General features: G+C 38.9%; 1 protein-coding gene across 14 annotated transcripts in view; it reads right to left on the bottom strand.

The window, feature by feature from the left end:
• The window catches only part of map2 (microtubule-associated protein 2), a 192,494-nt gene that overhangs the window by 143,595 nt on the left and 33,505 nt on the right, over positions 1-15,394 (bottom strand). For all 14 annotated transcript variants that reach the window (XM_049484766.1, XM_049484778.1, XM_049484775.1 and 11 more), the window contains exon 2: positions 370-477. The gene's annotated coding sequence lies outside the window, so the exon portion shown is untranslated. The remainder of the gene's footprint in view (positions 1-369; positions 478-15,394) is intronic.

Consider the following 15,394-nt stretch of genomic DNA (forward strand, 5'->3'; position numbering starts at 1 on the left):
GCCAGGTATGGAACACAATAGCAGTCAAACCCAGCATGCTGCAGCCTAAAAATCCTTCTAAAAAGCTCCATAAAGAGTGATCGGACAGAACAGGGCCCAGAATGACTGCAAGATGGATGATGAGCTGCTAATTTTCTCTTGAAAAGACTCTTGTAAACAATGAGCTTTAGGCAAGGTTTCAGCATTCAAGTGTTCACATTCGTACTCAGCGGTCCGTGTGCGGCTGCACTATAAAGGTAGTGAGTATTTAGATAGAGATCAGTAAAGTGATCCAGACTAGTGCTGCTAACAGCTTGTGATTGCTAGCTTTTTTACATTAGCATGTTGTAGCAAAACACTGCAAACATATACATTAACCAATCAACTTACAGAGTAGGACTCGTCGTCGCTTGCCGCTGCAAAAGGTTTTGAACTTGTCTTGCACTCGTCCGTGTAGGTTCAGTGTCTCCAACCTGGCAACCCACGTGATCGTTGCATCTGCGGAGAAGAAGACAGGAGAGACAAAGTTTATTCTCCACGGTTTTGAAATTAGACTTCAGTAGAGATGTTACCACTTGCTGTCATTGAGTAGATATAGGTTAGTACATAAGTTAAAACCTGCAGCTTACTGAGAAAACTGGAGATATTTCGCTTGGAAGTATACAGATACTACACAGCAAACCAAATCTTTTGCTTGCTTTTCTTTTGAAAGTTTCTACTTGGGTCTCGACTGCCCCTATAGACACTCCACGCTTATACAAAATCCATCCATCCGTTTTCTGTGAATCAGCTGAAAGAGTTTGGTGCCAGGAAATAAGAAAATCTACATAGAACCACCTTGGTACCACCCTCCCCCACTCCTTTCTGTCAACCATCAGCAGAGCCCCACCCACTAGATCAGTTGAAGAAACGCCATTTCTGACCTTGAACAGTACACAGCAGGATTAGCCAGCAGATTTCTTCAGAGGGAGGGATCTGTACCAACTGACCATGGCAAGTCAGCAGAAAAAAGTCATTTTTGGAGTTTTGTGCTTAAGCATTGAACTAGCTTGTTTGTGTTCTTTTGTTCTATTTAGCACAAGCTAACACTATCATGTGTAAAGGCCATGAGTATACATGGCATGGGCAGCAACAGCTCATTAGCATAAAAGTGACAGAGCCCTTAAACGGCTCATTTTGACAGGGACTGAAACTGGTAAGAATAGAGCTGGTGAGATCTCTTTACATATGAGAGTAATTTTAAGTAAGAATATAAGTTTTCTATAGTCCATAGACCTGTCCTAACTTGTGTAAAAAGAGGTATAACATGTCCTGTTTTAGTGTGTAAAGAGAATGATGCCTGTTAAAGATGCGGCACCAACCTACCACCCGGTCACAGGTTGCGAGGAAACTGAATGTAAATGCAGGACTTACTTTATTAAAACTAAACACAGCTGTCCAAAGCCCAAGATCAGGATAAATAAACTGAAAAAAACACAGCCAAACAAACAGCCCTGACCATAAACATGTCCGAGAAGACGTGGAGATATCGTAAACACCAGACACGCGAACACATGCACGCAAAAACTCGACAAGGACTGACCGAAACAAAGGGCTACAGTCTCAGAGATCCAACAATGAACACCTGGCAATGACGCCTGAGTAGAAGAAGAAGAAGAAGAAGAAGAAGAAGAAGAAGAAGAAGAAGAAGAAGAAGAAGAAGAAGAAAGCTACAACCAGGGTAGAGCTGGACGACCCTGGATAACCAAAATTTTTCTAATATAGTTTTTTCCTACACAGTTTCTGAGGCTGGTAACGCTGATGAACTTTCCTGTGCAACAGAGGTAACTCTTGCACTTTCTGTCTTGTGGCGCTCCTGATTAGTGCCAGTTTCATCATAACATTTATGATGGTCTTTCTTGAAGTTCTTGAAACTTTATTTCTTAAAGTTGTTTTTTTATTTATTTAGTTGAATGGTTCTTGCTTCTCATAATATGTATTAGAACATTACTCAAATAGAGCTATTCACTGTATACCAACTTATTTTTGCTATACTGTAAGATTTTTTTAAGTAATGGGGAATGAAAATTTGAGTTAGCATAAATTAGAACATCAACTTATTACAACTAAAGGGGAAGTTGATTTATTTCTAAGGTAGCCCGGGGGGGTCACTACACACTGATGGTGAGTGTTAGTCAGAAACTGTTGGACACACCCAGTATGCAAATAGATTGTGACAGAAGCCAATGGAAAAGAAGCTGTTAATGGCAACAGACTAAACTGGTTTAACTCAAAGATCTCAGTTTGAATAGTACAGTATATGTTCCCACAAATGTTCAACTAACTCAAAATAGTTGAGTATTGTTTAGAAATATCCAATTTTTGCATAAAACCGATTTAAATCATTTCAAACAACGTATGGGTTTACAACTGATGCTCTCAAACACATTAAGAGGCAAGAAATTTAAGTAATTAACTCTTGATGAGTTCAGCACAGCTGTTAACTGAAAGCCTGAATTCCAGGTGACTCTACTGACTGAGAAAATCCAGCAGTGATAAGCAAAATTGTCGAATCTAAGCAAGAGGTGCTACTTTGAAGAATCTAAAATATAAAACATATTGTGGTTTGTTTAACAAATGTCTCAAATGATCATTTTTCTTGAGGTAAAGTAATGTGAAGGTTCTTTATCAGAGTTAAAATGTTTTTCCTATGGAATCACTCCAGACAGCCTCTTTCTGGCACCTCTATTTTTGGGAGTTTGGGTTTTATCCCTGTTCCAGCTGAGCTGAGGCAGTCCAGAGTGGAGCATTAGGTAATGTTAATGTTGTGCAGCTCATCTACAGAAGGTCCGCCAACAGCAGCCCCCCCACTGCTACAGCGAGCCACAGGATGTATACATAACTCCACGCGTTACAAACGACTTCCTCTACTGCTGCTGTCCATCCGGCTGTCCACCTCTCGCACAGCTCACATACTGTACACTCACACATACTGATCAAGCAGAACATTATGACCATCTTCTTGTTTTTTTACGCCAATTATATATATTTTTTCAGCTCTACTGATCATAGAGGACACTTTGTAGTTCTAAAATAATTACAGACTGTAGTTCTTTCTTCCTGTTCTTCAATACTTAGAACCAGCACAGAGTAGCTATTATTATTATTATTATTATGTGTTGTAGTTTTCTGAGTGAACAGCGCTGTCTCTGTGTCTGTGTAAGAGACAGGCTGCTGCTGCCTAAGAAGCGTGAAGAGGTGAGGGGTGGTGGGCGAGTGTAAACACGAGGTAACCGAATGGCCTCCATATGGTTGGGTATGTGCTGGTAAACACAGCTGCTGACAGCCTGTCGAAAGCTGTGTACCTCAGGCCAGCACAGTTTTGCACCGACATTTCCATTTACAGCCGAATTCATGATTTTAATTCCAGGCAAATGCTCTTATTTACCCATTAAAAGGCCCTTTAAATGCCGTTGTTTTGCTATTTTCCTTGGGTTTCGAGTGCTCCACTGACTCTAAAGCCCTGACTTGGCTCTGGGTCAGTCCAGATCTCTGATGCAAGAGAGTGCACAGGTGGGGGCAGGGCTAGTGAAATCACGGGCCCTGCCTTGTTTAATATCGCAATATCATCAAAAAAAAGAAAAAAACATTGCAATGTCAAATTTACCAATATCGTGCATCCCTATTCTCTAGTCCTTCATCAGTGTTCATAGAACAATGTTGGTGGACTGATCTCAGTGCAGCAGTGACACTGAAGTGTTCAAAAACTCCAGCAGCACTGCCGTGTGTTCTCAGTGCTGAAGATAAAAGACCCACAACCCAAATAATAATAACAATAGCTGCTCTGTGGTGGTTTTCTCTCCTGTGGGTTTTTTGAGTATTGAAGAAAAACAGGACGAAAGGAGCATAATAATAAAGTATACAGAGAAACAGATACAGAACTACAGTCTGTAATTATTATAGAACTATAAAGTGCTCCTATATAATTAGTGGAGCTGAAAAGAAATAAGAGAAACAAGGAGGTGGTCATAATGTTATGGTTAATCTGTGTATATGCACACACCACTACCACAGCCCTCACTCAGTCATCACATACCATCAAATCCCCCCGAATGCTGAATTATTGATCAGAGGAATTGACCCGTGGCTGTTAAATGAACAGAACCGCTCCGTATCAGACTGGAGGGATCTGATGGGATGTTCTCCCCGGTCAGAACCGGACCGGTTCTCTCCGTTTAACACAGGCCGGCTCTGTTCTGCTGTGTTCTACTGTGTTCTGCTCTGTTGGTTTGGTTTGGTTGGTGCTGGTTGGTGGTTTTGGACCGGTTGGTGCTGACTAACCCGTTCCACTCCCAGCTCGGCTGAAGAGCCTCTCCTGCCCAGAGCCGTGGGTGGCACCTCCACACGCCGCCAGACCAAACTCTGTTGCCGTGGCAACCCGCGCCGAGTCAGTTTCCATAGCAACAAATAACAGCATTAGAGCGGCCTTCAGCGAGAGGGGATGGAAATTCAGAGGAGGAAAAAAAACAGCCTATATATACATACATAGAGAGAGAGACAGAGAGAGACAGAGAGAAAGAGAAAGAGAGAATAAAAACATGAGAATGAAAGAAAAAGTATAAAAGCTGGAGAAAACATTTGAGCAAATGATAGGCAAAGAAAGAAAGAAAAAAGAAAGAAAGGCTTTGAAACATATAGAAAAATTAAATTAGACAAAATAAAGAGAAAAGAAACAAAAAATTAAAGAAGAAAAAAAAGAGAGCAAACGCAAAAGAGTTAGACATAGTGTGTGTGTGTGTCGGAGAGAGAAACAGAGAAAAACAAAAAATAAAAGTGGGAAAAATACAGAAACAAATATAGAGAAAAAGAAAGAGAAAAAGATAAAGAATATAAGACAAAAGAAAAATAAAGAACAAAGAATGAAAGAAGATTAAAAGAAAGAAAGCAAGAAAGAAAGAAAGATAGATCATGTGTGTGTGAGTGTGAAAGAGAGAGAGAAAGAGAGAAAAACAAATTAAAAGTGGGAAAAATACAGAACAAATAAAAAAGGAAGAAAAGGAAGTAGTGCAAATCATAGACAAAGAAGAAAAGAAAGGCTTTGAGAAAGAGATAAAGAATCTTAGACAAAAGGGAAATAAAGAAGAAAGAATGAAAGAAGAAAAAAGAATGAGAGTGGGAGAGAGTAAAAATAAGAGTGTGTGAGAGAGAGAGAAAAGAGAAAGAAAGAAAGAAAGAAAGAAAGAAAGAAAGAAAGAAAGAAAGAAAGAAATAAAGAAAGAAAGAAAGCTGTGTTGCTTTGTGCCTGTAGGGCTTTACCATCTCCTGGCATCTCCACACACACACACCCACACACTACTGAAGACTACAGCTACACAATATAGTTTTTGTATTGGATACATGGACTGCATTATTAATATCACAGCATGTTTGGTCATTGATTTCTGGTGAAATCAACAGTGCAAATTCATTTGATTTAAGTAGTGCAACATGCATAGCTGTAAAACAGTACCAGCACCTTCTTATTCAATATTTGAGTATATATATATTTTTTTATATTAGGTGGCTCTTATGTCTCAAACACATTAAGAGTAGCAAGAAATTCAAGTAATTCACTTTTTTTTCTCTTGAGTTCAGCACAGCTGTTAACTGAAAGCCTGAATTGCAGATGATTCTAACTCATACAGCTGTCTGAGAAAATCCAGCCGAGATGTGCAAAACTGTCTCCATATCAGCAAGAAGAGCTACTTTAAAGAATCTTAAATATAAAAGATTTTCTGGTTATAAACACAGTGCTACCATCAGCTGTAATCTGAGATCATTTGTTTGTCCATCGATAGGTTGGGCTCGTGTGACATAAACAAAGGTCACTAGCAAGTAACCTGACCTCTGACCCCAATTAAGTCAAACAGTCACTTCACTTATAGAGAAGAGGATAGAGAGAGAGAGAGAGAGAGAGAGAGAGAGAGAGAGAGAGAGAGAGAGAGAGAGAGAGAGAGAGAGAGAGAGTAATCCCACCAGATATCACACTTCGGTAGCAATAAGACCTCAACACCCAACCTTTTAACCCCCATTGCCCAGACCCCAATAGAATATACAGCTCTGTAAAAAAAAGAGATCCCTTAAAAATGATGAGTTTCTTGGATTTTACCAAATTAAAAACCTCTGGAATTTAATCAAGAGGAAGATGGATGATCACAAGCCATCAAACCAAACTGAACTGCTTAAATTTTTGCACCAGGAGTAAAGCAGCATAAAGTTATCCAAAAGCAGTGTGTAAGACTGGTGGAGGAAAACATGATGCCAAGATGCATGAAAACTGTGACTAAAAACCAGGGTTATTCCACCAAACATTGATTTCTTAACTCAAATCTGTACTTCCTGTATAATATAACATAATTCTTATGGACTGGACTGAGTACAGTATCTCCTTTACTCCCTAAGCATAAAAAAGAGACCAATCAGGATGCTCTATTTGTCACTCTCTCACTACATGTGTGTGTGTGTCTGTGTGTGGGTGAGTGTGTCTCTCTCTCTTGTTATTTAGTGCTTGTGTGCACTCTCTCACTCTCGCTCACTCTAAAAAGGATTTCTGGGATATTGTATATAATTTGTGTGAATCAGGGTCACTAGTAGAGTCACTAGTAAAATAATAGTAGCAGTAGTAGTGGTAGTAATCATATTATTATTATTATTATTATTATTATTATTATTATTATTATTATTATTATTATTATTATTATTATGTAATATCCATGAATTCTCTGAAAAATCAAGTAAAAATCCATCTTGCTGTATTAGCAGATAGTAAAAACAGCACACAGAGAGAAAGACTGGTCACCTGACCCTGAATCTGATACCTGTGTAAGATCAGACGTAGGTTGAGGTCAGCAGGGTCGGGTTACTGCTGACCCTGGTTCAGTTTCAGATGTGCTGCAGTGAGGAATCGGCTCTTTCCGGGCGGTCTCTCCGCCGGTCTCTGGGACGCACATGTAGACGACCACGGCCAGAAAAACAAGCCCAGCACGTCACGGGTCCACAGCGCCAAATGGCTTTACCAGGATCAGAACCAGAACCTCACTTCAAGGAGTTTAAACCTCTTTCAGGGACGTCAGGGTCCGGGGCTTTAGAGCAGCGTAATATAAAGCATCTGTATTACAGCATCTGCATGATATTGGGGAACAAATGACAATATATTGCAATATTTTGTTGCTCTGTGTTATATACTGCAGTATTTTGGAGTATTGGTACATGCACCAGATTTAACCAGAAGTCAATCATCTGACATTTCACAATATTAATAATAAGGCTGTCTATTGGAAAGAACTTGGCGATACAAAACACCAATCTTTACATCTTTACATGCAAACTAATAATTAAAAATCATGAAAATACTACTATACACACTAAGAAAAGTAAGTACAGATTTGTACTTAAAAGAGTACAAAGCTTGTCGCTGGGGCTGTACCTTATATTGAGGTACAAAAAAGTACCTTTCAGTGAAAGTCCTTTTTTGTACCCATGTTTTTTGTGCCAGTAAAGATTATAAAGAATATAAACATTATCATCAACTGATTGTCTGGCTTTCACATAAAAATGTGCACTTAAATGATATATTGTTTATTAGTACAGTGATACAGAATACTGAATGTACCCTTTGGCTGCAGGTTAAATGGTATGAATTTTTACTTATAGCTGTTAAGAATGACTTTGTACTTCAGAGGGAACAAATCTGACCCTGTAAAGACCAATATTGTACCTTTGAGGGTACAATTATGAAGAGTGTACCTTTGAGTACAAAAAAGTACTCATATCGTACCTCTGTTTTTTAGAGAGTTTAGTTGTAGTATAGTATATCAGTATATCATATATACAATTTTTTTTTCTTACACCCTCTTAATAAAACAATATATTGTGCATCTTTAGTCTGTATTATACAGTAATATGTATAGGTTTTAGGAAATTAGAATTACAAAAAGCTGCTCCTCTGGCCAGGAACTGTTTATATACACTGAAAAACATTAATTTTAGAATATATACTAATAACAGTTATATATCAGTGGCAAGTCAGCAGATGAGGGAGATGTAAGAACTTTCAAAAAATGAGTTTTGCCTTTTATTGTATACATAGTGTGGCGAGCAATGTATTATCTATTTAACAATTGCTTTGGGTGTATACTGGACCGTGAGATCACAATTTCATTCCACCTCATGTACCACATAAATGAATGAAGTTCAGCTTATATAGTGCCTTACTAGACACCCAAGGACGCTTTACAATTTACACATTTTTTCATATAACCATTAACACTCAGCATTCATCCACACACCGGTGAGAAGCAGCAGCCAATAGTGCACAGCATACTCTCAACCGGAAACAACCACCGTCCACCTGGAGGACTGCATCGGGCACTACAGCATTTATTACAGATCATTCAATTTCAATTTTTCTGGGAAATTTAGAGTATCCAATTTATCTGATCTCTATGATTTTGGACTGTGGGAGGAACCCACGCGGACATGGGGAGAACATGGAAACTCCACCCAGATAGGGACTTGAACCCAAGCACTGAGAAGCAAACGTGCTAACCACTAAGCCACCGTGCTGCTGGGCTCCTTACAGAATCCTTGAATCCTTGAATCCAACACAAAGCCCTAATCCCCAGTGGAAACTACTCCTGTGCTGATCGGCCCTGAAACAATACCATTATCTAACCGCACTTTTCAAGGAACTGCGCAGAAAAGCCACCTTAAGACAGCGAGCCGTGAGTCGTGATTAGATTATTGGGATTATGGTGGAGCTTAAAAGCTCCTAAATATCTGTAAAAGCTGCAGACAATGGGAAATGACAGGATTAAAATCAGACAGTGGAGGAGAGAAGGTGCTCGGAGGGTCTCGCTGTGGAGGAACAAGGAACAGTAGACAGGGAGTCTGAGCAGTGCAGAGGGTCCGTAACCAGTCTGCTCTGTTTAGCCTTCACATGATTTCCTCCGCAGGGAGAGAGGAGCTGCCTGTGTTTTTGATTTGTTAAGTTATCCTGTGTTGTGGCTGATCCAGCACATGCTTCTTTACGCATCCCTCGCTGTCGGCCTGAGAGCTTCAGCACAGAAAAGCCATGAGAAGCAGAACTCCAGCCCTGCCAGATCCTATATTTAACCAGTGCTGACACAGCATGCTGGGGACAGCCTTCGTAATGAAAAGCAGTTAGGATCAGATAGAACAATGTGTGTGTGTGTGTGTGTGTGTGTGTGTGTGTAACTAGGGCTGTGCATTGGCAAGAAACTGCTGATGTTAGGAATAAGGGATGCACAAAGGTATCGGAATTACATAGGTATCAGACGATAATTGCTTTTTTTTTTTTAAGAATCATCAGCATCCATCACTGATTGGTAGAAACTTCACACTAGACCTCGAGCAGTTTGGACTGTGTGTCTCTCCACTCTTCCTCCAGACTCTGCTCCCTTTATTTACAAATGAAATGTAAAATGTACTGATGATCAGTGATGGTTTGGAGAGACATGTCTGTCATCTGCTGGTGTTGATCCACTGTGTTTTATTATCAAGTCTAAAGTCAGTGCAGTTTTGTTTTCCTGCAAAATCTTACAGCACTGCTACTGACAACTTTTATGAAGATGCAGATTTCATTTTCCAGCAGGATTTGGTACACTGCCCACACTGCCAAAAGTATTAACTGTAATATACTTATTTTAGATATAATATTCTAATTTGCTGAGATACTTACTTTTGGGTTTTTATTGGCTATAAGCCATAATCATCAACAATAAAATAAATAAAAGCTTAAAATATTGTTATGTGTAATGCATCTATATAATATACAGCTCTGGAAAAAAAATTAAAGAGACCACTTAAAAATGATGAGTTTCTTTGTTTTTTTTTTCAAATTGAAAACCTCTAAAATATAATAAAAAGGAAGATGAATGATCACAAGCCATCAAACCAAGCTGAACTGGCATAAAGTTATCCAAAAGCAGCGTGTAAGACTGATGGAGGAGAACTTGAAATCTGTAATTAAAAACCAGGGTTATTCCACCAAATATTGATTTCTGAACTCTTGAAAACTTGTTTTCTTCGCATTATTTGAGGTCTGAAAGCTCTGCATCATTTTTTGCTATTTTAGGCATTTCTCAAATAAATGCATTTTCTGCAAATAAATGCTCTAAATGACAATATTTGTATTTGGAATTTGGGAGAAATGTTGTCTGTAATTTATTGGATAAAACAAAAATGTTCATTTTATTTAAACATAAACCTATAAATAGCAAAAAAACAGAGAAACTGATTCAGAAACCGAAGTGGTCTCTTAGGATTTTCCAGAGCTGTATGAGTTCATATTTTAAACTGAATTACTGATAAAATAAAGTAATTTTTAATTGCTATTCTCATTGATTTTTTTTTACCTTCATCAAATGTAAAGCGACTTATTTCCTTTTAAACAAATATGATTATGTAAAAAGAACAACAGGAACACAATGCAGTGTATACATACATCCAACGCTCATTTATTCTGTATCTGGGACAGTATGGTATCCATGACAACCAGCCTTTGAACACCACACTCAGAGCCATGGTGAAGACCCTTTGATTATCGGTTGGCCACCCCCCCCACAAAGCAGAGAGACACCATATCTCATCAACACAGAGCGGCACTAAGAGAAAGACAGACAGATGAACAGACAGACAGACAGACAGAGAGGCAGAAATTCAAACTCAGAGTTAGAGAGGGAGGGAGAGAGGAAGAGAGGATGAATATAAAGGCGTGGGAAAACTTCCCCCAGAAACTTCTGTCTCTGCATCTCCTCTCAGACGCAGAGCGACGGTCCGGGCAGCCGCAGCACAATGAGATTACTCAGATTTACCACAGAGATTACGTGCATTCCGATCTCCTTATGTATTCACTACTGCACCACTGCAGCCTGTGCCCTGTCCCTCACTGCGCTGCTCCAGTGTGTGATTTTAACACGACACAGTCACTTACAGCACTGTCCGGCTCTGCTGTAGTCAATCAAATCCTCACAGCAATGAACCAAAATCTAGTAGACAAAATAAAAAGACTTCACTGGACAGTAGAGACGGTTACCACAACCCTAGCATGCTCATAAAATAGAGGGCATTACCGCCTACAGTAGACAGTGTAGTGCAATGGGTGGTAATGATGGTGAACGGCAGTGTCTGGCTGGAATTGTCCATGCGAACAGAGAAACGACTCTGGCATAAATCTCCCAGATCAGTGTAGCAGTGTAGTTTAGCTTTCCTAGGACATGGCAAAAAAGTCATAGGATATGGGAATAGTTCCTGTCCCTTGATTTTTGGCAGGTCAGTTAATTACATGTAAATGTATTCAAATGTATTAAAATAAATGTGATTTTATGCGATTATATCATGCTGTATTTCATTTTCTTTAATAATTATGCTATTTTTTTCCCATTTTCCCCAGCTGTAAACCCCCCATCACTGGTGATGCCACAACCCCCGGAGGTTGAAGACCAGCACACGCCTCCTCCGATACATGTGAAGTCAGACTCTGATACATCAGCTCACAGACGCAGCCTCGTGCTGATCAACATCACCCTAGGAGTGATGAGAGGAAAGAGCGCCGTCTCCTGCACTCCTGCAGCTGATGACAAGCTGCATGACCAGGATTCGAACCAGCGATCAATTAGCTGAGATGGTAATTTGGGATAAGCTGGATGAGCACCTGTGTTCCTGTATAGCTTTAATAAAGTCAATTTTACAAATTTACAATATAGAAAAAATCATAAAAAATTTACGATTTAACCTTTATTTTATTGCAGAAGTATATTCTTGATTCTTGATATCAACCAATCAGAAATGGTTATTGTGACAGACCTGTACTCCCAAAACTAAGTGTTGAATTTATTGTAGAGTAAAATGAAAAAAAAAATAATTTTGAGATCTGATAACTTTTACACAACGAGCCACAAAATACCTAATTTACACAATTTTCACACTTAACACACAATTCCTACAGCAGAGATTACAACTGAATACAGAGATTAAACATGAAATCTGTGTAAATAAAGTGAATTACAACACCTGATGCCTGATAAAACCCTGCCCTTCACCCACAGATAGATACACTGCAGGCTCCTTATCTGTATTAAATGTGCAGGATGTGCAGTATTAGCTTGTATGTAGATTAAATCCCATCTGAATGGAGGGTATGTAATCTGTCACGTTATGTAACACCCTGCAATGCAGCACTGTATCCGTCAGCTTTTGGCAGAATTCACGATTCCGTGTCCTTTTTGTGTTGTTGTTCACCAATGTCCTCTCACTACAATACCCAGCATGCATTATGCAAATGTGTCATGAAAGGATGGGGATTCCCCCCTCGGCAATCCTGACTGTTACATCCCCACAGTCACTGTCGGCTCTCAGGCTTCCTACTGGATTAGACATGAAGCAAGAAAATACACAGAAAGAAAGTTCTTGTAGTTTAAAAAAAGTTAACTTTTTCTTTGGACAGAGTTTCCCTTAATGTACTATAATATACAGTCATATGAAAAAGTTTGGGCACCCCTATTAATCTTAATCATTTTTAGTTGTAAATATTTGGGTGTTTGCAACAGCCATTTCAGTTTGATATATCTAATAACTGATGGACGCAGTAATATTTCAGGATTGAAATGAGGTTTATTCTTCTAACAGAAAATGTGCAATATGCATTAAACCAACATTTGACTGGTGCAAAAGTATGGGCACCCTTATCATTTTATTGATTTGAATACTCCTAACTACTTTTTACTGACTTACTGAAGCACAAAATTGGTTTGGTAACCTCATTGAGCTTTGAACTTCATAGCCAGGTGTATCCAATCAAGAGAAAAGGTTTATTTAAGGTGGCCAATTGCAAGTTGTTCTCCTGTTTGAATCTCCTCTGAAGAGTGGCATCATGGGCTCATCAAAACAACTCTCAAATGATCTAAAAACAAAGATTGTTCAACATAGTTGTTCAGGGGAAGAATACAAAAAGTTGTCTCAGAGATTTAACCTGTCAGTTTCCACTGTGAGGAACATTGTAAGGAAATGGAAGACCACAGGGACAGTTCTTGTTAAGCCCAGAAGTGGCAGGCCAAGAAAAATATCAGAAAGGCAGAGAAGAAGAATGGTGAGAACAGTCAAGAACAATCCACAGACCACCTCCACAGAGCTGCAGCATCATCTTGCTGCAGATGGTGTCACTGTGCATCGGTACACAATACAGCACACTTTGCACAAGGAGAAGCTGTATGGGAGAGTGATGCGAAAGAAGCCATTTCTGCAAGCACGCCACAAACAGAGTCGCCTGAGGTGTGCTTTTGCCTACTTCAGGCGACTCTGTTTGTGAATGGCTTTGAATGGGTTTGAAATGGCTTCTTTCGCCTGACATTACACCATTAAATCTTGAGGATTTCTATTCAAGCATTACATAAAAAGCTTTCATGTTTGATAAGAAACATTATTAAAATATATATATATATTATTGTAATTGTAATATAAAATATATAAAAAAAATTGTCAAAATATAATTAATAAAATCATACAACTGGCTCTTTCCTGATTTTTTTTCTACATTTTAATCAAACAGTTCACGTCCTCCTAACTATTGTAAATGACTGTGGAGTAAATTTGGAGTGTGTAAATATAAATACTAATGCAAACAGTAGTTTTTGTAGCTGTTCCGCATGTTTATCACACTTTTCCTCCATTTCTGAAACTCAAGGACTTGAAAGCCCCCGGTAGAGTCGGGGGGCAGCGGGGGGGCAGCAGGTCACCAGAGAACACTCCTCCATCAGCCAACACTTCCAACAGATGGCCCGAGATTAGCATAAACACAAAAAAAAGAATAAGACCCGTACACACCAAGCTGGTTTCCTATTCACCACCAGAGCCTTCAGGAGGAGACTGGGGGGTGGGGGGAGGAGGGGGGTCTCACTGAAAGATGCCCTCTTTGTACATCTGATAGCCGTGCAGTACGGGGGGTTGGGAGTTGGTGTGGTAAACTACTAGATTAGTGATAGATACTATTGATACTTTAATGTGAAAAAAACAATAAAATTTATCCAATTGAACATAAAATATCTTGTATTGGAATTGGGGTAGATATATGTTTTGACATTTAGAGAAAATGCGTCAGCAGTGCCAGATTCTGCTATTCATCCTGCTCTTTTATGCACAGTAAAGTGTTTTTTTTTTTTTTCACATCATCTAATTAAACATGATCTTTGACACTCTCTGTAATGAAATGCACAGCTGAGTCTGTGTTCTTTAAGCACTGAATGATATCTTCAATATACTTGTTGTTGATACACTAAGAAAATGTATCACATTGATATATTATCAAGCTCTAAGGGCCAGTTGTTCAAAAAATGTAATCCGGATCAAAATTATCCAGATTTGGTAATCACATTTTTTGCTATCCAGGATCAGGTGATCTGTCTTACTTTTAAGCCAGTTTTTCAAAGCAATATTGGATTGGATCAACCTGATCCAGAAACACAGTTTTCAGGATTACCTAATCCGGATTACCAGCTATGTAAAAAACAGATAGAAGAACCAACAGGGGTTGATGACTCCTTTTCTTGCAGTAACAAGATACTGCTTATTGCAAAACAATACGAGCAATCGAGTGTTCTGCAGAGACGCTTTGCATGCCTTAACTATTTGCGAGTCGAACCACGGGGAGCATGCAACATAACACTTGCATGTATTGTCCTGCCCAATGTTGCTACCAGACGCAATGTCCCTCTCTGTGATGTTCATGATGCACCTGAGCCTGTTGAAGAACCAGAACAAACTCTGGTGTTCTTTTCAATTGTTCGAAATTATTTTTGACAGCTTCATATCTGATAAATGTTTCTTTGACATTAATATACAGTGATGAATGACAGTGACGTAGATGAAAAAATGAATATATTATTTTTGTTTGTTATTGAAATCTTTTGGGGGGTTTATTTAATGGGGTCAAGATTGTTTTTATTTTTACGTTACTATAGTAAAAGGCTTAATTGGTAGCCAATGTCTACTTTATTACTGTAACGGTTAAACAGGTCAAGTGCAAAATAGAAGTAAATGTATATACACTAAATTGTACAAATGTATTTTTTTTTACTTTAAAACTTTGATTTTAAAGTTTTACCACATTTACTTCCTGAAATCCCCCTTGAAATCCTACCCCTTGTTGGGATCAGGGTAATCCTGTTTTTTTGGATCAAAGTTATCCAAATCCTACTGAAAAGTTTTGAACAACAGAAACTGAAGGTTTGATCCATTTACAAACTAGGATTGGATTACGTGATCTGATCCGATTTCAGAATGCTTCTTTCCCTTTTGAACAACCCGTTTTCCAGATTTGATCCAATCCGATAACCAAAATCCGATCAGATTACCTCTGAACAACTGGCCCTAAGATATAAAG

Source organism: Astyanax mexicanus, chromosome 11 (assembly GCF_023375975.1).
Source record: "Astyanax mexicanus isolate ESR-SI-001 chromosome 11, AstMex3_surface, whole genome shotgun sequence".
Lineage (NCBI taxonomy): Eukaryota > Metazoa > Chordata > Actinopteri > Characiformes > Acestrorhamphidae > Astyanax > Astyanax mexicanus.